The following is a 26,898-nucleotide window of genomic DNA, read 5'->3' on the forward strand; positions in this document are numbered from 1 at the left end:
GATCTAGATCCTCCATATAAATACTTACCGGTAGATACAGGAAAATAAGGTTGCAGAAACATGCTCAAGCACAAGCTCACTATTTTTCCTCATGGCAACGGACTCTAGCTCCAGGCCCCAGCAAATTGTGCTTGGGTTCTGTCTATGGACTGAGTGTACTTTGCTTCTGCGCTCTTGCTTATGACGAAGCTTTCTAAACCTCAAAATAGTTGGTCCTCAGTCATTAATAATCATGAAATTATTAATGGTTTGTCCAAACTGACCCTTATGCGTCTGGAATACTAAGCAAAAAAACTGTTTCTGCCATTTTTATTGCTTAGCTCAGTGCTTCCCAATTAGCTAAGTATGATGGAGCCCCTGTTTTAAAACCGCCAAGCCATGGACCCACAACTTTTGAAAAAAATCGTTATCTCTATGGTAGTTTTGTTACCCCTGGGGTCTGCAGACCACCCATTGGGAACCACTGGCTTAGTTCATTAATTTCATGTTGGGAACCCTCGGTTGGGAACCCCAGGGGCTGAATGCAGCCGTCTGAGCCTTGGCACTTCTCCTCACTGGCTCTGTTTCACATCCTTCATGAGTCCTTTTGATTGGCTGAATGTGTTGATCGTGCTTCTTGCTTGCCTACAGGGGACACAGAGAGGAGTGGGAGTGTGTGCAGAAAACTAGCCTACTATTTACTTCTGTTGCTCCACCCACTTTTGCCCCTGCCCCCACCCACCACTTGTATGTGGCCCCTGGAAGGTTGCCCAGTAGGGAATGCGGCCCTCTGGATAAAACAAAACAAAACACCTTCCTTATCCACAGATTAAACGGTGTGTGGCGTCAGAGTAGGTGATCTGCATATTGGGGGTTGTAATTAAAGGCACAAAAAGGAGCTTGGGGTGGAGGAAGTAGATGGCGAGGCTGAAGTGATTGAGTTTTGTTTTCAGTTTGGAGTGAGCATCTGAGATAAAGAAGCTTCAGTGGTTTTTCTTTCTCTCTGGCGTTTTCTCTGGGATCCTTACAACGCAACAAGGTGGCAAAAGGAAACATTGACTATTGTGCAAATGTGTAGAATTAGAAGGAAGTGGGGGAAAGGAAGATCCTGCATCTTAATTACTTTTCTTTACATGCAATAGGGAGAACTAAATGCAGTCAGGGATCTTAGGAGGACTTGCCCACGTGGAGTTTCCCTCAAAGGCATAAAACAGAGTGGTAAGTGTTTGACTGGGAAAGGCCACAGCAGCAGGAGAGAACAGAGAAGCTTGACCTCCAGTTTAGGGTGAACGTTTCACTGGTGGAATGGGCTGTGACTCTTCTTGCCCATCAATAAACATTTCCTGGGTGGCTTACAACAAAAAGTAAGAACTTGATCTCTAGATTCACCACCCACCCAGCCCTAGTCCAACACACTAAACTGCATCACTCTGATTCTCAATAATATCCCATCAAAGTTCAGTTTTTAAAAAATACTTCCAGATACAAGACAGGTACTCTGGACATGTATTAGGAGGTTGAACTAGATAACACCCAATGTCCTTTCAAAATGTGTTAGGGACGGGAAGGTTCATTGGGGTTTTTTTGTTCTATTATGATTTTTTGTGTTTATATTGTGATTTTATGTTGTAACCGCCCTAAGACCTGTGGGTACAGGGTGGTATACAAATAATAAATAATTAATAATAATAATAATAATAATAATAATAATAATAATAAGGTTTTATTACTATGCTAGTCAATGTTTCTTTTTTTCATGGTAAGACATGAGTGGCCTGATTCCAATTCATTTTGTTGAATCTACAAGATCATAATTATTTTCATTTATAATTGATTATGTGTATAACCAGGACACTAGTACAGAGACATTTGAGACTCAGATGCATTATGCCCTTGAGTAACCGTTTAGTTCAGCTTTTATTCCAAGGAGACCATTGTCTGATTATCACAACTTAACAGGGAGATTTTCACATCACAACCTGCATTGTTCCCATTTTACCCCCTGAAGCCATCAATACATGCTGTAGCAAAAATTTATCACTTGCTCTTCCTCCTTCTCCCCACTCACCCATAGAATTCTACCAGATAAGAAGCCGCAACTGAGTCGAAAACAAGCAGAGACCATTCAATTCAGCTCACGTCTCACACCGGGATGGACATCTTGTTACGATAAATCAAGGTGGATTTCCCCCCTCCCCTTCTCGATTCTTAAAAATAAACAGAGCAATAAAAGTGAACCATGTCACCATTCATACACTTGAAGGGGGGGGGCGGGAATCTTTAATCTGCTTGGGAAAATCTTTTTCTCCCCTAACAGGAAAAAATATTAGTTGTCCCGATAACAAGGAAAACAAAATCAAGCAGAGGGCATTAAGCAACTTCCTGAAATTGAAAGAAGAAGGGGGGGGGGAGAGCGAGACCAACAATATTTCATGTAGTAGATTTACTTTTTAAAATGTGGGGGGCATGCACAGCACAACACAACAGAAGGATCCTTTCAGTTTTTTCCAGGTCACTTCTGGTTTCAGGAACATGAAGAAATATACAAGCTTCAAAGCGGCTGGGCTTGGAAACAGGGGAGGCGGGGTGTTTTGCATGTAACTTCGACATGTTTTACAGATCTCTTTTCCCAGACTTTTTGTGTTTCAAGAGGACCCCATTACGCCATCAGTAACCTCAGGAGGGGCAACAGCATAATCAGCAGTATCCAGTCAGAGCTTTGGGGAAAGCTGAATTCAACCCAATGGGGAAGGCCCTCTGAGAGCTTTCGCAATGTCGAAGAGGAGGCCTGGCACAAGAAGACTGGGGGATGTGGCCATTAGCCATTCCAGATGGAGCTGGTGAGAGGCCCAACAACATCTAGAGATCTGGAGGGTTCTTATCCCTCAATGTAAGGAATTGCACAGCAGACATTTCTCAGCTAACCATGGTCAAAACCTTCATGCAATGCTCTTTGCATTCCAGTTTGTTCTTGGCTATAGCTCATGGGGGGGCTGCATGGCATTCCTCAGAGTGCTGTTTTTGTCTGCTGCCAGTGCCAGGTCACCCCACCAGAGAGGAGGAGGAGGAGGAGGAGGAGGGGGGAGTAGTAGTAGTAGTTTGGATTTGATATCCAGCTTTATCACTACTCTAAGGAGTCTCAAAGTGGCTAACAATCTCCTTTCCCTTCCTCCCCCACAACAAACACTCTGTGAGGTGAGTGGGGCTGAGAGACTTCAGAGAAGTGTGACTGGCCCAAGGTCACCCAGCAGCTGCATGTGGAGGAGCGGGGAAGCGAACCCGGTTCACCAGATTACGAGTCTACTGCTCTTAACCACTACACCCACCACTGTAGGAGGGAGCCCACCACTTTGTCAAGGGCCGCCTAAAATCTGGAGCCGGTCCTGAAATAAACACAAGGAATGAAGGTTGCCGTGCACTCAAGCGCAATCCCACTGACAACATCAGGTGAAATTGTTACAAATGTGAAGCCGTTTATTGCAACCTAAAGCAGTCTGTGAAATATCCCAAATTATACTTTCATGTCCCGCATGTTCGCCATCCCACCCCAGCACAATGAGTCAAAATTTGTTGACTGAAAGCCACTGTATCCTGAGAGGATACGTGACAATACACAGCATGTAAATTGTCACGCTTTATGATCAGATGTTATTTGTTATTGCTGGTGATGCGCAAAAGAATTCCCAGCAAAAAAATATACAACAGTTTTCGTCTATTTATCTACCCGGGGGATATCCGTGAACAGATAACTTTTCTCATTAAAGGGTTGCTGTTGTTGTTTTTCCCTTTTACTGAGAAGGCATTTGATGATTTAAGTATGATTTATGCTGTGATTTGTTTATTTTGTAAAATGGTATGTGAATTATTATTATTATTATTATTATTATTATTATTATTATATCAGGTCAATAGTTTATTTAGGTCAGTATATCATTTGCTTTGGCTTATTAGTCTATCATGGCCCTTCGAGCACCAGGACACACAGGAATTTACTGGGTGAAACTTCTTCCTGCCATGGGAACAATTGGTAGGAACAGTAGCAGCATGTCAGGAAGGCAGTGTCCTAGTTTCAAAATCCCTCACAGATGCAAGGCCTAAGGTTGCCAGCGATTCGACTGACCTCTGTAGCTGTGCTTTGAATTACAACTTGACATGAAAGCAATTCCCAACATGGAGATGACCAAGATCGCTAGCTCGTTGCTGCAGATCATGTTAAGGGCACAGTTACAGAGGCCGGCTGAAACGTTGGCAATCCTTGCACAACCAAATGTCAGACCTTGGGCACCACCTGAATTTGGACCAGCTTTTATGTTTTGACCAGTGTGGCATTCATTAGCGAGAGATTAAAGAGGCTTAGATCCAAGCATTCTGCCTTAACTGGCTAGACTCAGCTGAAAATTCACATGGAGACATCAACTCCAGAAGGTGCAGCTGCAACCATGCATATTTCACAAAATACAAGCAAAAACATTTCTGACAGCCACACAAATGCCAACTGGAGCCCTTTTTTAATACCTCCTCTGAATATGGATTATTACAAGATGAGCTTTAAAGGTGTACAGAAGATCTTGTCCTTTTCATATAGCTCTCTGGGAGTGAAGGCTTCAACAAACGCAGCTTTTCTCTCGCTTGGCAAACTGCCCCTGCCAAGATTCCCTCTTCTACCCAACGACTGCCTTTTCATCCTTTCCTTCGCCTCAGGTCACCCTGGTATACAACCCAGCCTCCCTTTAGCAACCCAATTCAGTTTTCGGCTAATTCAACGTAATGGATATCAATGACTGGTGTCCTCTCTTCTAGATGTCCTGGCGAAACCCACCATTGCTCGCTAATTTGTTTTAACGTGATTTGGACTGAGGGGAACCTGGACTCTGCAGAACAAAGATGCCTTTTGAAAGACGGCCTTGTTATTAAATAAATCCCACACTGGCAACATCTATCAGTCTCCAAAGGCAGCTATTTGATTGCTAACCATGTAATGAGTCCACCACCCAGTCCTGGGTCTTGCGATCTTTCTGTTTTTGCCCCTCCTCCCCTAAGAAGAATTTCCATCCCAAGCTCTGTGGTCGACTTCAGTTCCCTCACCACCTGCTTTTCCTTGTTTTCCTAATTACTGAGCAGAGTCAATTCCTAATGAGGCTGCTTGGTTTCCTGTTTTTCCATACTTCTTGAGCCACTTAAAGCGTCAGGCCAACATGAAAGGGACCTTTTCTCAACAGATTTGAAATTAATTACCATAACCTTGGTGCTGCTGGTTGCTATGCAAGGACTTTCCACGGCTGCCTTTCTCATTTAACGTTTCCGAGCGAAACAAAACTCCGTCACCGCCACCTCCTCCTCCCCAACATCGCTATCCTGAGTTAGGAATTCTGGTTCAGGAAGCAACCAGCTCCAGAAACACTGTGCCTAAGGCCGAGGAGGAAAAGCGGATGATGTCACACAAGGGATTGGGCTCTGAGAAAAAGATGGAGTGCCAAGAAGGAGGGAAACAGTCTGACATCCGTCCTACGAGATGTCAGATAAAAACCCGTGTTGTGAATGGTGCCTGCCAGCTTCCAAAGACCCAGCTTGTGCAAGAATAAGAACCATATTTAAGCCTAGGGTTTTTTTAAAAAAAAAATGCACAGCATGTTTACCAATTAGATCAACTGGCTAGAGCGTGGTGCTGATAAAGCCAAGGTTGCAGGTTTGATCCCTGTATAGGACAGCTGCATATTCCTGAATTGGAGGGGGTTGGACTAGATGATCCTCAGGGTCCCCTCCAACTCTACAGTTTTATGCTTCTATGTCTGAAAATCTCTTGTTTATGTATTTATCCATCTCTCCATAGCAGCTAACCACCAAGCATACAGTATTGTATTTCCCTGTGCATGTATATGTGAAATTAGGCATATATATATTTTTGTGGGTGTGGGTGTCCTATATATTTGTGACAAGGCCCCTGATGTGGTTCTAAAATTTGGTTCTGCAGTCTGGCCCCCAATCTAAATCTAAATGGATTTTCTGACATATGCAAAATCCTGGCTGAGGCATCCACAAGCACTATGGGTGGTTTGAGGCTAGTGTGGGAGTCAGGCATCAGTGCAGAAATAAATTCCGAAATCTGAGTTTCGGTAGGGGGGGGAGATCATTTATGCCCATTTAAAGGGGGGGGAAGGGGAATGGAAACTCAGGAGAAATGCCCAGAAGTCCCTGTTGCAACATTTTGTTGCAGGTCGTATGTGTGTGACTACTTAATAGTTGTGCATCACAATAAACAAACACATTTCAGTAACCAGCTTCTGGCTACGTCTCTGTTCTTTAACAAAGTAAAGAAACATAATTGTCTGAAGGCTGGTACCAATGTCCCCATCCCACCGTAAGCTTTCTTTCCCCATGTCCACCCCTGACATCCTTGGACAAGAGACAGTTTAATCAACAACCAAATTTGCCAGTCCAGGTATATTGCACAGTTTGTATTATTGCAAACAGAAGAATTACAATTATACCCAAAGCAACCAATTTCGTTGCTACGCCTCACAAACCCAGCCACACATCTCTCCTATAATCCATTCTGGCTCCCTGCAACTCCCATATCATAAACAGGGAGGTTTTATTGACATACAGCAAGCACAGCAAAGCTCCTAGTTCTACAAACCTTACAAAAAGATGCACTTAGGTTTTTCACAGTCTGCAAATGAAGGCCCCAGAACTGACTCTCTAGTTCTCTGCTTCAGCAGCGAAAAAGCCAGCGAGTGCTCTGCATTCCAACCCCACCCAAATCATAAAGCTGAAAAAAACTTCAATGGGATCTAGATTATTATTATGACAGGGTTTTCCTCTCAGGATTCGGCTACTTTCTAAATGGTGGGAAAAGCTGCTTTAAACAGCCTCCAGTCACCACATGACAAAGTGGCCGGCCATTCCTGCAGCCCCTCAAACAGAATAGACGGAATAAGCTATTGTCTGCACTCAGGGCTCAGCTACAACCATGACATTTGATTGGTCCAGGATGTAAAAGAACAAAAAGGTCATTGAATAAAAGAGGAACAATGCTCTTCATGAAACAAATGAGCGCCGACTAATTTATACCATGTTTGGTTTGGGCAACGTATACATTGACATGATGCAATTGGTCACTGAGTTGCCCCTTTCCACAGAAAGTGAGATCAGCAGCTCCTCTAATTATGGGAATTTCCTGCCACTGGGTTATGCCCACTGTGTTTTTGAGCGGTTTATAGGAGTGCTGCTTTTCACGAGGCACCGTTTGTTCTTGTGTCACATCCATCAGAATGTGGAGGCTACAAAAACCTGTAAAAAGGTGAGGCATGTGTCCCGGGATGTCACGAAGGTTTGTGTCACAGGATGCCTCCAGACTGTCACTATTTTGCAGGAGGGATTCGAGAGCATACTGAAATCTTACGTCCGTGCTGCTAAAGTGGGTTAAAGGGCCTGTCGCCCTCACACAACAAATCCCCTTTAAAAAAAGAATCGGACAGTTGCGGTTTGGAAAATGACAGGCGAACGAATTGAAAAGTGTGGAATAAACTAATGACCAATGAAATGAACACACTTGCAAGCAAATCAGGATGAATGCAGGATGTATGCTCACTGTCATATAACTACCCCATCAACAAATCAGAAGGAATGCTAACGAATCAGAAAATCTTCCATAAAAAAACTATTTAAAAATAAACAGGTCCTCTGGAGGCGTTCACAACCTTTACCACAGGTTCAATGACCTAGAACCCTCCACACCTGCTTAAAATATCATGGTTTCAGCAAGTCTAGTCAAACATGAAAAAATTGCATGTGTTTTCTCTCTTTTTAGCCACCATTGATTTTAATAATGTTTTTCAATATTTGTTCCTGTTTTTTTAACCGAGAATTCTAATGTTTTATTATATATTTCTGAAAACCACTTGGAGGTTTTCTTGCAATCAAGCAGTATATAAATTCTGTTGAATTAAACAAACAAACAAACAAAACATTGCTGAATTTGCATATCTCGAAAATAACTCCACGCCTGTAAGTTCACCATGACCATTAGATTGGGCAGAACTCATTCCACAAGCTCCCAACCCTTTGTTTGCCAAATATCACGAACATGGAGGCCCAGGAACATTTGCATGGGAGAAACAGTGATTTGAACCCCCAACCAATGCTTTTGCCTACTGACCTCCCCAGAACATTTTTATACCAGCTGGGCTCATCTCTGCTCTCAGAAGTCACCCAGGGGGAAAAGACGATTCTCCCTTGCAAATGCCCCTCCACCTTATTCAGCAAGCACACAGCTGTAGCACATGTTCATTGGCAAAGCATGCAGTTCCATTTGAAGTTTGCACTGTGCAAATATGCCCACTGCATCCTTGTGTCAACCAACATACATGCTCCAAAGGCTGTAATCTGCATGTCCCTTTTGCCAGTAACAAACCTTTTCAAAGCTGGAAATCTGCAACTTTTAGGGAGTTTTGAATCTACTATTTTTTTTTCTTTTAAGGAAGGACATTTTTAAGCACCGTATTCTTCCTTCTCAGGAAATACCCTTACACTTTCCTTTAGCTCAAAGGGGAAAGAGACTGAGCACCATCTAATTCACACCCCTTGTTTTCCCTCACTTGTTATTTGTCGTGCAAAAAGAGAGACCTTTATTGCTGCCAAATATCCCATATTTCACGTAGACTAAAATTCCAGCACTTCCCACATCTGTAAGCAGCTAAAGAGGAAGTCTATTTAACGAGTAACCTTGAAATGACACAGTTGCATTCTTAAGAGCTCTCCGTTTTGCCATTCTTAAGTATGTGCTGAGCTTTACCTTTGCAAACAGGGCTTTTTTTCAGCCAGAACACACCGGAACTGAGTTACGCCATCTCTTCAGTGCGTTCCGGCACCTCTTTTTAGCATACCGGCAGCTGTGCAGTATACCGGCACGGCGCCCAGAGCTGCGTGTTGGAGACTTCGGGCGGCATGCTGCTCGTGGCTTTGTGTCAGAGGCTGTGGGGCAGCGCGTGGGAGCTCCAGCACCTCTTTTTCTAGAAAAAAAAGCACTGCTTGTGAGTAATCTTTCTGAATAGCCAGAGCCTCAACAACCGATGGTTTTCTACCTTGGATGTCAACTCCATGGAGGAAAGAACTATGTGCACAATGCATATACCTTCACACTTGACAATACCACACCTGTCGTTTTTTGGCAAGTAGAAGTAGTGGGAACCTGTAGCCAGTCACAGTTTCCCATCACTGGTATAAGCAACAAAACAGACACGTGTGTGTGTGTCCATGCTTTTCCGGCAGGAAAATACTACTCTTCTTTACTACTGATGACAACATTGCAAAAACACGTAACACAAAATACACACGCCACACATTTTTATATGACATTTAAGAGCATGCACCATAGAACTTCTTTTTTAAAAATATATATTTTTATATATATATTTATATCCCACTTTTTTCTCCAAAAAGTTCAAGATGGTGTACATAGTTCTCCCCCTTCTCATTTAATCCCATGACAATCCTATGAGGTAGGTCAGGCTGAGAGAGACAGTGATTAGCCTCAGGTCGCCCAGTGAGCTTCAAGCTGGTAGAGTGTGACTAATAGCTAGCAGCCACCAAGCATCGAAAGCTATTGGTGGTCATTTAAGCAAACATATTCTAACCATCAATACCCTTTAAGGAACCATCCTTAGGTGTTAAGCTAAGGTGTTAAGCTTCAAAGGACCTTTAAAGCCCTTTGTGGCTTAGGGCCCTCGTATTTATGGGACCGCCTCTCCTGGTATGCCCCGCAGAGGACCTTAAGGTCCATGAATAACCATAGTTTAGAGGTCCCGAGCCCTAAGGAAGTCAGACTATCCTCCACCAGGGCCAGGGCCTTTTCAGTGATGGCTCCAACCTGGTGGAATGCTCTGTCCCATGAGACTAGGGCTCCGCATGATTTAACCTCTTTCCGCAGGGCCTGTAAGACAGAGCTATTCCACCTGGCTTTCAATTTGAATTTAGCCTGATATTTTATTCCCTTCTCTTCCCTCCCCTTTTTATGAAGATTACCTGCTCTGGGACCCCACAGCTAATTCTCCCCTGGCCTCCTTGCTGGCCCGAAATAGGACTAATTTAGCCAGCTAGCCCTGGTGACCATCTAATGTTTATTGGATGGATTTTCCCCCAAATTGATTTTTGAGCTTTGAATTTATTGTTATTCATGCTTTTATACTATATTGTATGCTGTTTTTTGTTGTATCATAATTAAGTGTTTTAAATTTCCTGTTAGCCGCCCTGAGCCCGGTTTTCTGAATCAGGAAGGGCGGGGTATAAATAAAGATTAATTATTATTATTTATTATTATTAAATAAAGGCCTAGGAGAAAGTACCATAATCTCCGTTTTCACAGCCACAAGAAATTCTTCCTAGTGTGGGGGGGGGGGGTTGAGAAAAAACCAAGATGTGCATCTTTTTCTTATACTTGTGCAAGCTCTGCCATAACAGAATCCCATTCAATGGAAACACACTGCACAAGAGGGGGAACGCATCACGAAGATGAGCAGAAGGGAAAAGTGAAGCATCGGAAGGAAGCAGCAATTCAGGAAAAGAAGGTGAAAGTAACATTTGAAAGAGGTTAGTAAAACATATAAGAGAAGTTGGGAAGATAACAGCGGCCACTGGGTAAGATCCAGGAAAGTAATAGGAAAAAATCTGTTGAGAAAAAATCTGAGCAAAAAGTAAATAAAGGCAAAAGCAAAATAAGATGGGAGCTACAGTAGCACCTTTCGGTTAGTGACTTTATTTTATTTATACACTTCACTTCCTGCCTTTGACTCTGGAAAATGTCCTACAATTTGTTAATTTGGGGGAAGGGAGAGGGAGGTGATGGCAGAATGTGATTGCAAACGGGATGTAGGCCAACTTTCTGCTTCTCGCTGAGCACAAAACTAGGCTAGTGTCAAAGCAGGTATTTTTAAATATCTCTGCATCTTCCTGTCACCCAGTGTCGGGAAGATGCAGCTATATTTATACTCCCTGCACCATGCTAGAGCAAAGCACCCACAACTGACCATCTTCTTCCTGCAGAGCAGAGGCAATATTTAGCTCTAGAACTACCAGGAGGAAACCAGATCCTTGTTTACTTACACAAAGGCTTGTAATTGGGTGGTATGAAAAATGGCCCAGAGGCAGCAGAGAGATGCAGCCATAAGAACTCCAGGTCATGTGTTTAAAGATCATTAATGTTGCAATGGATAGGTGTGATAATTCATTCCACAAATAAGAGGATATATTGATATCATCATGTCAATTGCCAATAGGGGAGCAATCCAGAGCTATGCATTTAATCCTGGTTCACAACTGCATGTTTGCCATGGCTCCTAGACAAGGAAGTCTGGGAACTAGGGTGGTAGGAAGGTGTTCTGAGCTTCTTGGAGGAATGGCAGGATAGAAATACAATTCCTATATGACCAAAATGAAATGGGGCCTGATCACCCTCACACAGCTATAATTCTTTGGAGGAAGCTATGATATTTCCACTGGTTTCAAATCTGTTAGATCAGGGGGACTTCAATACTGTAGAATCATCTTTGTCGCCCCCCTCCCTTAGAGTCCCCAGGTCCACCAACAGAAACCAACTGCAAAAGGGTGCTTTAGAAAGAGGTGCAGACTTGTACTTCGAATTAAGGAACAGGATGCATCTGAGTGGATCTCATGAGACCTCATAGTCCTTCCATGCAAAAAATCACTACTTTATCACTACTTTAAAACATTTGGTAGACAGAAAACCTTGTTGATCTACTGCAAATTACTTAGATATATATTAGTATATCCTGATCTGCCCAACCCTAATGTATATGAGCCCATAACTCAATTGTGGCAGCCCATGTCTGTAGCTCTCTCCCTTGCTGCAAAGTTTTCTCTTCAGCTTCAGATAAATGCTTTCCCCCCCATTTGTGCAACAAAGTTGGTTTCGATGCTGTTTTAACACTGAAACACAACCCATTCTGCTGTTTTGTTATTTTCTTACTAGGTTTTATTGTTGAGCAGGATATCAAGCACATTACGTTAAACAAACAAACTTATAAGAACAATTCATTTTCCAAAATCAGGCAGTAAGTCCATGGCAATAGGTAAGTAAAATCAGCAGCTGGTAACCAGGTTGGTACACTGGAGGGAAACTGTTGGATTTACTATGGGGCTCAAGGTGGCTCCCAATTGCAGTGTTTTCTATTGCAACTCTTCACTCTCCAGTTATCTTAGCAGATTGGACAAAGCTAATTTACACCTTTGTGACATTAGAGAGGTCCAACGCACCTATCCTTGAGATACTAGGAAAATCCATGCTTTTAAAACGTTACATAATGTGTTTGTGAATGCATAGCAAATGTGAATGTATAGAGTGGCATATAGGCTCCATGATTTATAATTAATGATTGAGGATGAATAATAAATAGTAATCCAGTGTCAGGCATTGCAGACAGATGGCAAGCTAACCATTGGAGTTTGCGGTATCTAATAAATTGCTATTCACTTTTTGCCAGTCCTTGAGCTATCCTCTCAGGCTTCCCAATTCTATCATAAAAACTCTCGAAGTAGGAAAACTCCAGTAAACCGGAATGGAGCAGTCCTCACCATTCTTCTCCACACTCAAGATTAACAGACAATAGCAAAGCAATGGCCTCCTCCAATGCTGAGTGACATTTCAATTGTTTGTCCTACTTCCAAATGACTTTGTCCTTAAAAAAATAAAAAGCACCCTTGAGTGTGTTTCCACTACTGCCATTGGTTCATCTGAACCAGGAAGTACTACGAGTGTAAAATTTGACCATGCTAGTGCCTGGGTTTTGTCCAGCAGTTGATTTCTGAAAAAGAAAAATGTCTAGAAGCAACGGAGAGAATAGCAGTGTGTGCATACTGAAAGAGACATTTCTTTCTTAATACTTTACATGTTCCAGTGAGTTATGCTCAGGTGACCATGGCTTACCTCAAACCTGTGTTATGCCCAGTCATGTGAACAATTACATCCTAATACACCCACCAACACAACAGCCTGTGGGGTTACTTATACAGTGGTACCTCGGGTCAAGTACTTAATTCCTTCCGGGGGTCCATTCTTAACCTGAAACTGTTCTTAACCTGAAGCACCACATTAGCTAATGGGGCCTCCTGCTGCTGCTGCCGCCGCCCCACGATTTCTGTTCTCATCCTGAAGCAAAGTTCTTAACCCGAGGTACTATTTCTGGGTTAGCGGAGTCTGTAATCTGAAGCGTATGTAACCTGAAGCGTATGTAACCCAAGGTACCACTGTATACAACCAAATGGAGGCTGCTCCACGAGGGAAGCTTTTCATGCAAAGATTTTCCTGCTCTCTCCCAACTGAATGCTGTCCTCCTACATTGATGGCATGGATATATGGGTATATATACAAATCCCCTGGTACATGATGAACTGCATGAATGATCACAATAGCAATGACAACTAAAGTAATAATATTGTATCAGTAAAATAGAACAGGTCATTGTTTATAAATAAATAAACCATCCCATCAACTAGTAGTAGTACTGTAGTAGTATTGCTGCCCTTCATCCTAAGAGCTCAGGGCGGTTCACAACATAAAATTACAACATAAAAAACATAATAAAAATAAGAACAGAAACAAACCAATAATCTCCCCTGCCACAACACATTTAAAAGGACATCGGGTGTCAATCAATCAAAGGCCTGGTTGAAGAGGAACCATAGGAGCCAACTCCTAGGGGCCAAGGTCCCATCAGTCCTCCCCAAATATTTGTGATTGATTATGCAGTGTGAGGCTCACATGGGCCCCTTGAATTCAAGTTGGCACCCTGAAAGGAACGTTTTTGCCTGGCAAAAACCATCCTGGGGAGAACGTTTTTGCCTGGCAAAAACCGTCCTGGGGAGAGCATTCTGCAACTGTGTAGAGTCAATGCTATATAAATGTATGGAACAATAATAATTCCCCCTCTCCCTTTCTCTCACCCTTCTTTTTATGTATATATATTATTGGTGCATTTATGGCATTTATCTAGCCAAAAGGGCTGTGGCGATCACACACAGGGCCCCTGGACGTTTGACGGTCTATTGACCCTGTGCCACCACTGCGATTGCTTTTTCCGCTGCCACCACCCCGTATCTCACGGGGACACACGGAGTCCAGTCAGTTATTAACATAAACAAATAATCAAGTTTATTTTTAAATGCAGGGACAAGCTTATGGTTTCAGTTAATTTTTCTCTTGTCAGTTTCTTTCTTAGTTCCTAACAACTCCAAACTGGTTATTCCAACTATCTATCTGACTCCACCTAACAATTCCTCTCACTCTCTCACAATACAACTCTACCAACCCACACCTAAACCTCCCTCTTCCTTCTTCAACTCCCAAACCTAAACTCCCAAACCTCAACTCTCTCAACTCCCAAACCTCAACCCAAGTTTATTTTCCCCTTGCATTCTCACTGGCCAATCACATCACACCTATTTTAACCCTTTCATTATGACCCATCCTAGGAGGCAAACGCCACAAGGGCTTACAAGCAATGGTACTGGCGTGATCCATGTCGAAAGCAAGCTCAAGTCCAAGCACTTGAAGTTACAGCTCTTATAACACATTTATTTAGGTTCTGGCTCTCTTGCCCTTGAAAATGAACAGTTTTTCGCAGAAGCACCTTCCACCTCGCCCCCCACATCAGATCCAGGAGCAGAGCTGGTGACAATGACCAGCCCAGAAGGTCAAGCCAGTTTTTCTCCAGGCCAAGGTTCTATCCAGCAGTATTTCCAAGGGTTTCAACCAGCACAGCCACAAAGAAATACACAAAGATCATTGGAAGCAACTGCACAGGCAAATGCCAGACCCACCTGAGATCCTAACTGCATCAGCAAAAGTTACTTCATTGACTTTGGCACAGCTGCACCTGCTTGTGTCAACCATAAATCTGCCCTCTAAATTTCAGCATTAAATAAGTCTTGGTGGCCCTGCAGCTGCTGCCTCCGTGATTGCCGTGGGTGGTGATGGCTAGCCATAAAATGGGGTGCAATAAAAAGCATGCATTGCCACACCCAGCAATGTGACGGTGCTGTTGAGAAATATTAGTCAGTCATCAAAAGGCAGCAGGTTCCCAGACGAACAGTAGGAGCTACCTCTTCACACAACAAATAGCTAGAAATGAAATGTTCATGTTCAGAGGCTGCATACCTCTCTGGTTACCAGATGTTGCAGGCAAACAGTGCAGAAGCCATCAACCCTGGTACTCTCCAGAGGTTTTGGACTATAACTCCTGTCAGCCCTAGCCAGAACAATCAGGTGCAGTGGCCACAGAAAGCTGGCAAACTCAGGCAGTACACCATGAGAATTATTATTAATAATAATGATGATGATGATGATGATGATTATTTATACCCAGCCCATCTGGCTGGGTTTCCTCAGCCACTCTAGGCAGCTTCCAACAAAATATTAAAAATACATTAAAACATCAGTCATTAACAACTTCCCTCAACAAGGCTGCCTTCAGATGCCTTCTAAAAGTCAGGTAGTTCTTTATTTCCTTGACATCTGATGGGAGGGGGTTCCACAGGGCAAGCGCCACAACCAAGAAGGCCCTCGGCGCTGGACCTCAGTGTCCGGGCTTAATGATGAGGGTGGAGATGTTCCTTCAGGTATACTGGGCCAAGGCCGTTTAAGGCTTAACCTAAAGAGTCATGGGTTCGAGCCCCACTTTGGGCAAAAGATTCCACCTTTGCAGGGGGGTTGGACTATATGACCCTGGTGGTCCCTTCCCACTCTACAATTCATTGATTCGGTGACTGACACGGGGACACAGGTCCCGCGCGGACAATGAGAAAGTCAATCAGAATGACCGAAGGGCTTTTTTTAAAAAAGTCCTGCAGCCAATCAGCCCCAAGAATCCGAAAGGGTCGAGAAAACAAAGTCGGCTCATCCACGGGCGTTTTGGCTCGGGGTTCGTTCTTGGCAGGACCAGCCAGGAGCCGTCGGAGGGGGTCATCTTGTCGCCTGGCTCGACTCCCGGTGCTGCGGGAGCAGGAACCGGCGCTGGGGGTAGGGCTGCGTTAGGCGAGAGCCCAGCAGCAGCAGCCTCTCCTTTCCTGGTGATCTTCCAACGCCTCGCCTCCTCTTTTGCTAACTGTCAGATAAAGCGCTGCGCTCCTGGGAGAGAGGCAGGAGCAAGAGCGGCAGGTTTCACGAGGGATGATAGCAGATAAGCGGGAGGGCTTGGCGGGGAGATAACCCGACGCCAAGAAAGGCGGCCGTGTTGCTTCTCTGCAGCGGGGAACGTCACGCGCACAAGGCCCTGCCTGCGTCTAGCAGGAGCCCCTTCGGAAGCCAGGTCTGGAGGAGGCTGCACCACATCCGGGAGAAAGCGAGGGCCAGGCCTGTACCACAACCCTCCAAGCCGGATGTCTGCCTTTGATCTAGTCCAGAGGTCGGGGTGCAAAAAGAACAAGGAGTGCTGGTGCCCAAGCAGTTTCCTTCCCGATGGCGAATGGTTAGGTCTGGGCTCCTTGGGGAGGAAGGGCGGGATATAAATTCAATAAGGAATAAGTCAACAAGTGTGCATTTCTCGCGGGATGAGGTCAGAATCCAGCCTTACAGGGTTGGTGCAATCCGGAGATGTTGTTTGACTACAACTCCCATCATCCCTGGCTCCTGGGTCATGCCAGCTGGGGCTGACGGGAGTTGGAGTTCATCAACACCGGGATGGTTGTAGGTTCCCCGTCCCGGATCTCGATAGGGCTGCCCGTCAGAGTTTCAAGCTCACAGTTCTCCATTACTTTCCCTGTGCACCAACAAGCGTCGCCTGCGCATCTTTTCACCCCGATCCAGATCAGAACTTTCAAGCAAATTTCAAAGGACAAACCACTGACCCACAGGAGTCTCCATTGCCTCCTTGTCTCGATGGCTGCGGTTCCAAACATACCCGACGAAATCCCTTTGACATCCGTGGGGTTTTCAGCTCGGATCTCGGCGTACTTCAGCAGAAAGGGAGTCTCATTGATTTCAGTGGGATTTGCCTCCAAGTCAATATGCTTCGGACTGTAGTGGACTCTTCAGTGCAGAGAGGACTGGATTTCGATCTGCGATACAATTCGTATCTCTACTGGGGAGTCTAACTCAAGCTGCTCTCTCAGTCTCACTTTCCCCCATGTGTAAAATGGGAATGATTAGGGTAGTGCTAACAACCATTAGACTTCAGAAACGGTGTATGCAGCAGTTAGGTAGGCATTTGCCTTCGAAAATCCTTCTCGATCAGATAAGCCCAAAACTAGGCTACAATCCTGTGCACGCTTAGAAAGAAGAAACTTGGAACTCAATGGGGAGGATCGATCTGCAAGTTTCTCTGTACCACGGAACTTCCAGTCTTCAGGTTTTAGGGGCATTAGTAGTGCTGAGATTATAAAAGGGGGACTCCAATTGGTTTACATTTTACTGCAGCTTGTTCATTTACCGTTCCTATGAAATAGTTTTTACTATCTTGAATGCGTTTGCCCTTACGACAACCCTGTGCAGTAATAAAGAAGAGGTGGTTTGCTACTCATTTTGCAGATGGGAATCCAACCGGAATATCCAGACGATGTCATCCCTGGGCCTGCACGCCCAGTAAACTGCTCTCTAGTAGCTGTTGGTTTTCCTCCCCGGCCACCCCATTGCCCTTAGTCTTTCATGCCTCACCTCAGTTGCCTGTGAGCATCCCATGTATCAGAATGTTATTGCCCTGATCACCTTCGCAAGTGATGGTCCTGTTTCTCGGCGCTTAAAAACAAGTTCCAGGAAAGACGCTTTCGTGCATGCACACATTGCAAAGGTTCCCCATGCACCGTGACACACACACCCCTTTTAGCTCACTAAAGGAAAGGTAATTCGGGTTCGAGTTAGGGCCTCATTTGCACTGTACATTTAAAACAGTATCCTACTACTTTAAACTGCCATGGCTCCCCCAAGAATTCTGGGAACTGTAGTTTGTTAAGCTTTAAATGCAGATGAGGCTTTTAGATATTAAATATTCAGCCCTGGAATATTTTTTATTTTCCTGAAACATACCAAGTGTCCCGCCCTATTTTTGTTTTTGTTTTTTTACAAAAGTAATTTTTGTGCATGTACAAGGTGACTTTTCCTTCCCTGTGATGCATCCTGGCATCTCTCTTAAAAAAACAAAGTGATTAGTTTATTAATTAAAATACACTTGAGGAATAATTTTACCAAAAAAATTGGGTCGGGATCCCTGGGAAATGCTCAGAAAAAGAGCAGCCGTCAGAATCTAGAAAGAAAGGAGTCGAGGTCAGCTACGTCTGCGGGTAACCATTTTTCTCCCGTGCTCTGCTGGGTGCAAACGGGCAGACTGAAGCGCCTCCCGGTTCTGCTTGTGGGGAGGCGACTGGTAGGTGGGCCCCGAGCTAGCTTGGAGAGGAGAAGAGCTGGCGCTGCTGTGGCATCTGGCCCCGAAGGAAGGAAAGAAAGGAGGAAGGGGGGGGGGCGGGTGATGTCCTGCGAAGTTGTTACATTAAATTGGAAAATCGATTTACTGAATGGCAGGTGTTCGCTACCAAACAGATGGAGAACTTCAAGAAACAAACATGCATTTGTATGGAAAAGAAGCCATCGATTTGGAACCCAGGAGTCAATCGTAATCGTTATACCATTTCCAAAAGGCCTCGTTTTATGAGTTAAACTCTGAATAACAAAAGGAGATGGACGTACCCGGGTTGTAATTGAACCCAGCTCAAGCACTCGCCCCCCACCAGCAAGACATCGCTAGCTGGTTCACTTATTGTCATTTGGCGCTCTGAATTCTGTTTGGGAGTGGGGTTAATGGCAGTGCCGCGTAGGTGGCAAATTCTCTGGGCATGTGCTGTGCCATTTCCATTTTTGTGTGTGCAGCGCCTAGCACACGGAGACGCAACGTGCAACGAGTACAAGAGCTCCACTTGCTAAACAGGTGGTTTCAAAGTTTCCTTAAGGCCAATAAGATTTACCTGGTAGGAAATTCGTTGGGGATTGAGGTCTGCCCTATAAAGAGTTGATTTGAAGCTTGGGATGCAGCGGATTCAAGTTTCACCACCTCTGCTCTCCATGTGGTGGGGTTAATTCCATGCGGACTAGTGACAGTGATGATATGCAATTGGCTGGAAACGGTTTCCAGTACACACACACACACACACACACGCTGCTGGCAGGTTTATTTTTAAAAGAACCCTTGGAAAGAACGGGGATTCGCTTTATAGATCCTACACAGAATTGCACAACTGCCCGCCAAACCAGGAATTCATGTGCTCTGGGGAAAAAAATATCGCCCAACCTCCTTGGAGCGACTTGCCGGCCAAACCACAAGTCTGCGAAATGCCCAGCGTGTTGTAATGCAGCCGCTTTTTAAAAAGGAACGAAAGCAGCTTCTAATATTATATTGACATGTGGAAATCCCTGAAATCAAATGCGGCTCGATCCGGCAGCAAGATTGCTATTATATATATATATATATTCAGACTGCCCAGTAAAACATTTGATCGCCTCTCCGCCCCCCAAAGCTGATGGGCATTGCCATTCAAATAGTGCGCCATGTCATGTGATCGATTATGAGGGGCGGGACAAACTAGCCCTCCCCCCCACCCCAATATATTATTCAAGTGGGCACCCTGCCCTGTATGCCTGTCTTATCACATGGACCACCCAACCCTTGTCTTTCTACAACGGCCGCGCGTGCGTGCCCAAGCAGGACAACCCAGACCACAAGAGCCGCGAGAAAAGGCGAGGTCTGGGGCGCCCGCTTTGGGGGCTGCGCCCTCTTCTTAGGGGGCTGCGCCTGCGCCCACCTCCAGCCCCTCCTTCGCCCTGGCGTGCCGAGCTGCCCGATCCCGATCTCCGCCCGGGCTCCAGCGCGCGAAGGAGCGACCGAGGCGACCCTCGAGGCGCGCCAGCCCGGGCTCGGCGGCGCGGCCCTTGCTGCTTGCAGGCGAGCGGGCTCCTCTCGCGAGTTCCGAGGCAGGCCTGTGCCGTGCGTGTGTATGCGGGTGGGTGGGTGAGAGAGAGCGCGCCTGCCGGGCCCGCTTGCAGCTGCCGGCCGGGGCTGCAGCAGGTGTCCTTTGTGCGCTCCTGCCGGGCCTTGCTGCTGCTGCTGCTCCGGGTGTCTGGAGGCTGCCGGGCTGAGCTGGCGCGGGCTTCGTTGTCCCAGTTGGCACGTGGCGTGCTTGGCTGGCTCGTGGCAGCTCCCCTGGAGCAGATGAGGCACGCGCCGGCCTCATTACAATGAGAATGGAGCCATGTGGCAGCAACAGTTTGCAAATCTCCCTTCCTTCTGTGCGAAGCAGGAAACATTTCCAAACGCTTGTCTCCCCAATCGACCACATTAACACCCCTCGGCGCTCCTCTCTCCAGAGAGAAGGAGGCGGGGGAGAGGGGTGGGCAAGGCTCCTGAGCGGGGGACAGTTTTGAGGCTGCAGAAAACAAAACCAGCAGGCGCGTGTGCGTTTTTCTTCGGGTCCTTGATGACTTAACATCGCGGAATTAAAGGCGCCGTTCCTTTCATCAGAAAGGCGATTTTTAAGGGGGGGCGGGGATCGGCCGTAAAGGAAACCTGATCGCAAAATGAGGCTAAAGACTTGCAGGGGAGGTGCAATGCTTTGACAGGGAAAGGCGCCCAAGAAACAAGGTTGACTACCTGTGTGGTGCAGGGGTGAGAGTGTCAGTCTAGTACCTGGCTGACCAGGGTCCAAATTCCTGCTCCACCCTGAAGCTCACTAGGTAGCCTTCGGCCAGTCCCTGTCTCTCAGCCAAACCTACCTCACAGGGTTGTTGTGGAGGAGGAGACCCATGCATGGCACCTTGAGCAAAAGGTGGGATATAAATGGAATAAATGTGTCAGAGAGTGAGAAAGGATGGGTGGAGAGTGTGTGTGTGTGAATAATGCGGTTCAAGTCTGCTTTGTTTAATGGGGTCTTTGGTGCTGTATCCAAATTTAATTAATTAATTACAGTTATATCATTTATCCTTCCTTTCCTCCATGGAGCTCAAGAATTGCTTTACAGCAGCCTTCCTCAAGCTGCCCTCTGAATGTTTTGGACTTGCAACTCCCATTAGCCCTAGCCTGCTTGACAAATGATCAGGGATGATTGGGGTTGTTGCCCCAAACATCTGGAGAGTACTCCGTTGATGGAGATTGATGTACAGGTGTGTCTGTTGCACTCATCCACACCCACCCATGATTTCCATTATTCCTCTATGACGGGCGAATGACTGAAAAAGTGATTTGCCCAAGGCCACCCAGTGAGTCATTGGCAGAGGCTAGCCTTTAGTCCAGCTTTCCTATTCATGGGAGATCTCCATTCATGAGAGCAACGCTCTGGTTGTAAACGCCCCCTCATCCCAGCTTGAATTCATTTTTGTCCTGAGCTGAATACACTTAACTAACTCACTAGTGCAGACTTTCCCAACCTGGTGCCCAGCAGATATTTTTGACTACAATACACGTGCTGGCAGGGCCTGATGAGATTTGTTGTCGAAAACATCTGCAAGGCACCAGGTTGGCGGAAGGCTGCACTAGGAGAACTTCTTAATACCGGAGAGCCATTTTCTGTATCCATAAATCTCAACTACCTGCACACACAGTTTTCTGCCATTCAGCTTGCTGCAGCTCTCCACTCAAGAACTGCAGAAAATGGGTGCTGAGAAAGTAAGCCAGAGCAGGTGGAGGCAGATGTAACTTACAAGAAGAAGCCTTGTTTTTTATTGCAACTCCTCCACCAGGCTGTCATGTGCTGTACCCTTAGAATAATAGAATTACCGGGTTGGGAGGGACTCTGGAGGGCATGTAGTCTAGCCCCTTGCTCAGTGTAGGATCTGTGATGCATGATGAAACCAGCACCTGTGGCAGATGGCAATCCGGTCTCTGCTTAAATACCTCCAGCAAAGGAGAGCCTGCCATATCCTGAGGCAGTCTGTTCCCCTGGCAAAGCCGCTTTCACTGTTAGGAAGCCTTTGTTAAAGCAGGGGTAGGCAGCGTGGTGCCCTCCAGACGCTGAGGACTACAATTCCCATCGTCCCCAACCATTGGCAATGGTGGCTGCAGCTGATGGGCAGAGTGGTCCAAATCATTTGGAGAACACAGCATTGGCTGCCCCCCTCCAAAAGAAAATGAGAAGGAAAGAAAGAAAGAAGACCTGTTCACATTCTGTTGTCAAGATAAGGTTATGCTTTGAGAAACTTTTGTTCTCATTGGGTGATCTAAAATTTAGAGGAAATGACCGTCCTCACATTAGTGCCCGTTTAATAAATGTGTCTCAAATGGTAGTGCTCATTATGGCACATGCATGTAAATCTATAAGCCACATCATTTTGATATAACAGGGCTGTGTTTGGGAAATTTGCTCTCTTCAAAAGAGCAGCAAAAATACAGTAGTTGCAGGCAGTCCACAACTTAGGTAGTGTCTACCCCGGTTGGCAGCTGCTCCCCCAGCTCTCAGACTGGCATCTTTCTCAGCCCGCCTCCAATAAATGGAGACGATTGAACTAGTTGTCTTCTGTATGCATAGCTTGTGTGCTGCAGAAATGAAAGTTAAATGAAAGTCCCCTCTGAACAAACAGCCCATAATGGATTAGCCCCAACCTATCAGTACACAACAGCAAAGGATACACAACAGCAAAGTTCAGGTGGCTGCTTCCCCAACCAATAATAGCACCAAAAGAGAATGTAGATCAGAAAAGTATCTCAACTAAAGATGTGGTAAAGCTAGTGCTGCAGACACTAATTTTATGCTTCTGCACTGATCCAAGTAATTGGCTTGGACTAGCTGTGATCAGCACAGAGACTAACAGGCCCCCTGATTCTGCCTGCCTGCCACAGATTGGCATTTCCAGGTGTCCAAACCCCACCACCACCACTTTATAGAAGCAGGCTATTTTTCTTAGGTGGGATCTATTGGCTGCTACTATTTTCCTGCCCCACTATAAAAGGACAAGGTAGAAATGCTGGGATGCAACTCAGCTGGTACTAAAGCTGATGTGTCTGCATGGAAAAGAGTAGAGGAACCTCCAAGCTTCCTAGACTGTCCTTTTGTGGTTCCTACACATTTAACCTCTGCTTCAGGCTAGACCTAGACTCTTAGGGTTGTCTTCTTTCCTCCACATAGAGTAGCGGGTGGCACTGTGGTCTAAACCACTGAGCCTCTTGGGCTTGCCGATTGAAAGGTTGGCGGTTCAAATCCATGCAAAGGGGTGAGCTCCCGTTGCTCTGTCCCATCTCTTGCCTACCTAGCAGTTCAAAAGCACACCAATACAAGTAGTTAAATAGATTCTGCTTTGGCAGGAAGGTAAATGGCATTTCCGTGCGCATCACGGTCCTCTTTGTGCCAGAAGTGGTTCAAGTCATGCTGGCCACATGACCTGGAAAGCTGCCTCAGCCTGAAGTGAGATGAATGCTGTACCCATAGTCACCTTTGACTGGACTTAACTGTCCAGGAGTCCTTTACCTTTTTTTTTTTTTACCTTTTTTCCTCCTTCCTTTTCCATGCCTCCCTCATGAAAGGAGATGACTATTTTGGATCTCACTCCATCCAAGCATAGTTTGTTGCATCTTCCTCTAGATAGAACTAGGATCCTTCCTATCAAGTATGTATTTCCTGCAATAAACATCTCTTACTTTTCAAAACCCAGAGCCTCGGTGTGATTACGTCCAGGGTAAAGTGTGCTGCTCCTGCTGGGATTCAGGATTCAGTTCTGCTTCTATCAGCATTTTAACTCCAAATGCCAACAGGATACGCCTAGAATTGCCTCCTTTTGTGGCCTGATTTATCATCTTGTTACAGACTGAAACTCCTGAGCCTCGTTCTTCCATCATCCATTCTTGATGGGGTTCCCCCGGAAGAGTGTTTTATGATCAGTTAGGTTAACACTTGATATGATTTAGCTACAACATCTTCCTATGACTCCAAACCATGGAAGATAGCACAACTTGTGTTTCCAGCTCCTTCCCTTGCCATGGGACAACTCTGAAGTATTTCAAAAGCTGTTAGTGACATGGCCTGGTAGTCTGTTCTTGGAGGCGGATCATGCCCAAATGTAAGAAGAGCTCTGCTGTGTCAGGCTATCTAGTCCAGCATCCAGTTCTCACAAGGAAGTGAGTCCAAGCTTTCTGGAGTCTGGACTGTGGCTGAACCTTTTTGATTAATGTAACCCAGCACCAGCATAGCATCAGTCTCCATTTCATCTTCACCATCTGAAGGCAGCCCTGTTTAGGGAAGCTTTTAATGTTTGGTGCACTACTGTATTTTAATATTTTGTTGGAAGCTGCCCAGAGTGGCTGGAGAAGCCCAGCCAGATGGGCAGGGTATAAATAATTTATTATTATTATTATTATTATTATTATTATTATTATTATTATTCAACGTAAAACACTAAATTGTGTAGATTTTGACAACCACCTTCCTCACCACAAAGTGCAGTGGGACCACAGGGAATCTACCCAGTAAAATTTGCAACACCTGCTCTGGGGCCCATACAACAATAGATCTTTTATATGTGTGCTACGTAAGCACAGGTTGAAATCCAACGTGTGAGATTAAGCTAATTTCAACTTTTCTATAGTACAAACTGCTCCACTGGGCTCATCCACATTCCCGCTTGTCCTGTGCCTAGAAAGTGTGGATCCAAGCAGTTTCCGCTCCCCTGCCCTGCTCCTTTCCCAGGGAAAACATGTTATTTAACACTAAATCAGAGCAAATGCCAATCCAGAAAAAACTCAAATAGCTGTTTGCTCCAATGGAGCACTAAAGAGCGGTTTTCTGCAGGGGAAAGCAGCAGGACAAAAGGGAAGTGTGGATGAGCCCTAAGACTACAGTCTCGAACAAGTTTAACTGGCTGTGTATATTTTACCATTTGCTGTTAAGCTGCTAAGGCATACATAGCCTTAGTCTCCTTTAACTAATTGGGATTTGCTTATCAGTCAACTTTCTTAAGGGTTGCACTGCACAAGGAGATGGGGAGCCCGGGGCCCTCCAGGTGTTGTTGGACTTCAACTCCCACCAGCCCCAGCCAGCATGGCCAATTGTCAGGGAGGATGGGAGTTGTCCTCCAACCAGAGGCGAGACACCCCACCACTATTGCAGGAGATGAAATTCAGGAGAAGCTTCCCATCCTTGCACCATGGCACAAAGGTGTGTAGTAAAGTGTTGTTTTTGGAGGCGGTGGGGGGAGACCAATTCAGCTCCTTTCCAAGGATGCAAGGGGCCCTAGGTACGTCTCTCTGCATCCCACAAATTCTGGAGGATCACATCTGCAGCTGCAGTCCTATACATACCTCCCCAGAAGCAAATCTCAGTGGGACTCCTGAGAAAGTACAGATAGGATCAGAGTGTACTATGTTGGCTCAATGGCAGATTTCGATGGCCATTTCCTCCCTTCACATCATGAAGGAACCTTAGCATGATGGCTTGGAGGTCTGCTGCTAGTCAAGAGTCTGGCCTTCTGATCAATAGTCTCAGTATAAGGCAGCTTCTGAGATTTGCATAGCGTTGAACCTCTTGGGCTGCAATCCTGCACAGCTGGGTGAATTCAATCCAATTGAAGCTAAGGGCCCTAGCCCAGAAGAAGTCTATAATCATGAGTAACTGAAATCCCATTGCTTTTAATGGAACATAAGAGTGACTAATTCATAAGAGTGGCTCAGGACTTGTGTCACTGGTATTCAAGTGAGCAGGACTGCAGTCCAAATGGACTATTAGGCCCTTAAGGGAGATGCTGAAGGCTGTTGTGTGAATAAAATAAAACACTAGCAGCCCATTGACTTGCAGATAAGTCCTCCTTCTTTTAATAGGACTTGTCTTCCGTGTAATTACATTTAGGGATCAGGATATAACTAACTAATTGGAATGCTCCCAGTATTTAATGCTGGAAGTGCCAACAAGTACAGGAGATGCTCACTGAAGCCAGTCACATTGGTCACTAATAGTTTGCAAACAATTCCCTTCAGGTTATATGGATGTTGTGGCAAGAATTCAAGGTATGAAATTGGAAGAGAGAAATGTGAAGCACTTCACATATTTATCTTGTGTCTGCTCCATAATGGCTGGCTTCAACACTGAAAACCTACCTTTAAATAGATTTCACTGACAATACTAAAAACCAAGAGACTTCACAATTTTTTTAAAAAACTGTATATAAGGGACTTAAACAATTACGTATTTAAAAGATTATTATTTTTTTGGTACTGGCAAAAACTAGAGGCACATGCCTCTTCTAAGATAGCGCTTGCTGCGACTCAACCATATGCATAATTCAAAATAATGCTTTCCCCCCCTTCAAAACCATTATTTTATTGGAATGCAAATGTATGCATATTTAATTGACTAATCAAGTGATTAAAAGTCATATGATCAGTCTATTGAGATACATTTAACTGGGTGGCCATCGTAGCTCTCGACTCCTTTACTGATTGTGATTGCAGAATCAGGAAGATATATATGATTATCCTGGATGATCTGATGTGGAGAACAAGAGTTTGGTCTTGGATTATGGCAGCGAAACAAACAAAGAAGGGAGGCCCCATACAGGTGCTATCTTGTGGGCTCCCATATGGCGGATAATAAGAAAGTGAAGTATACCAATAATTTTAAACGACGGTCGTTCGAACCTGCCCTCTGCAAACTTTTCGATCCAGCTGCCCTTCTGCTCCTCATTGCAACTTTTTTTATCTCAATTTTTGGTCAACACAAAGCAGATGGCCCCTTTCGCATTTATTATTTTACCACCGCCTCTTTAATAGCTACAATCACAACGGCACAATAATGCCCTTGACTTTCGAGAAGATTTCACATCTGTTTTGTGCACCATCCGAAAGCGGAGGGATGCTGTCGGGCGACGTGTGCCAGGTCAGGAGTCATTCTGTGGTCGAGGGAAGAAGGAAAGCAGCGAAGGAGGAGAGAGGCCAACTGCGGGCTGAGAAG

General features: G+C 45.3%; 1 long non-coding RNA gene across 1 annotated transcript; it reads right to left on the bottom strand.

The window, feature by feature from the left end:
- Positions 1–492: 492 nt before the first annotated feature.
- On the bottom strand, positions 493–16,966 carry LOC114593985 (uncharacterized). The gene is made up of 3 exons (XR_003705845.2): positions 14,812–16,966; positions 8,774–8,990; positions 493–624 (listed from the first exon to the last, which is right to left on the bottom strand). It is a non-coding gene; the product is annotated as an uncharacterized LOC114593985 (long non-coding RNA).
- Between the last annotated feature and the right edge of the window lie 9,932 nt (positions 16,967–26,898).

Source organism: Podarcis muralis, chromosome 1 (assembly GCF_964188315.1).
Source record: "Podarcis muralis chromosome 1, rPodMur119.hap1.1, whole genome shotgun sequence".
Taxonomy (NCBI): domain Eukaryota; kingdom Metazoa; phylum Chordata; class Lepidosauria; order Squamata; family Lacertidae; genus Podarcis; species Podarcis muralis.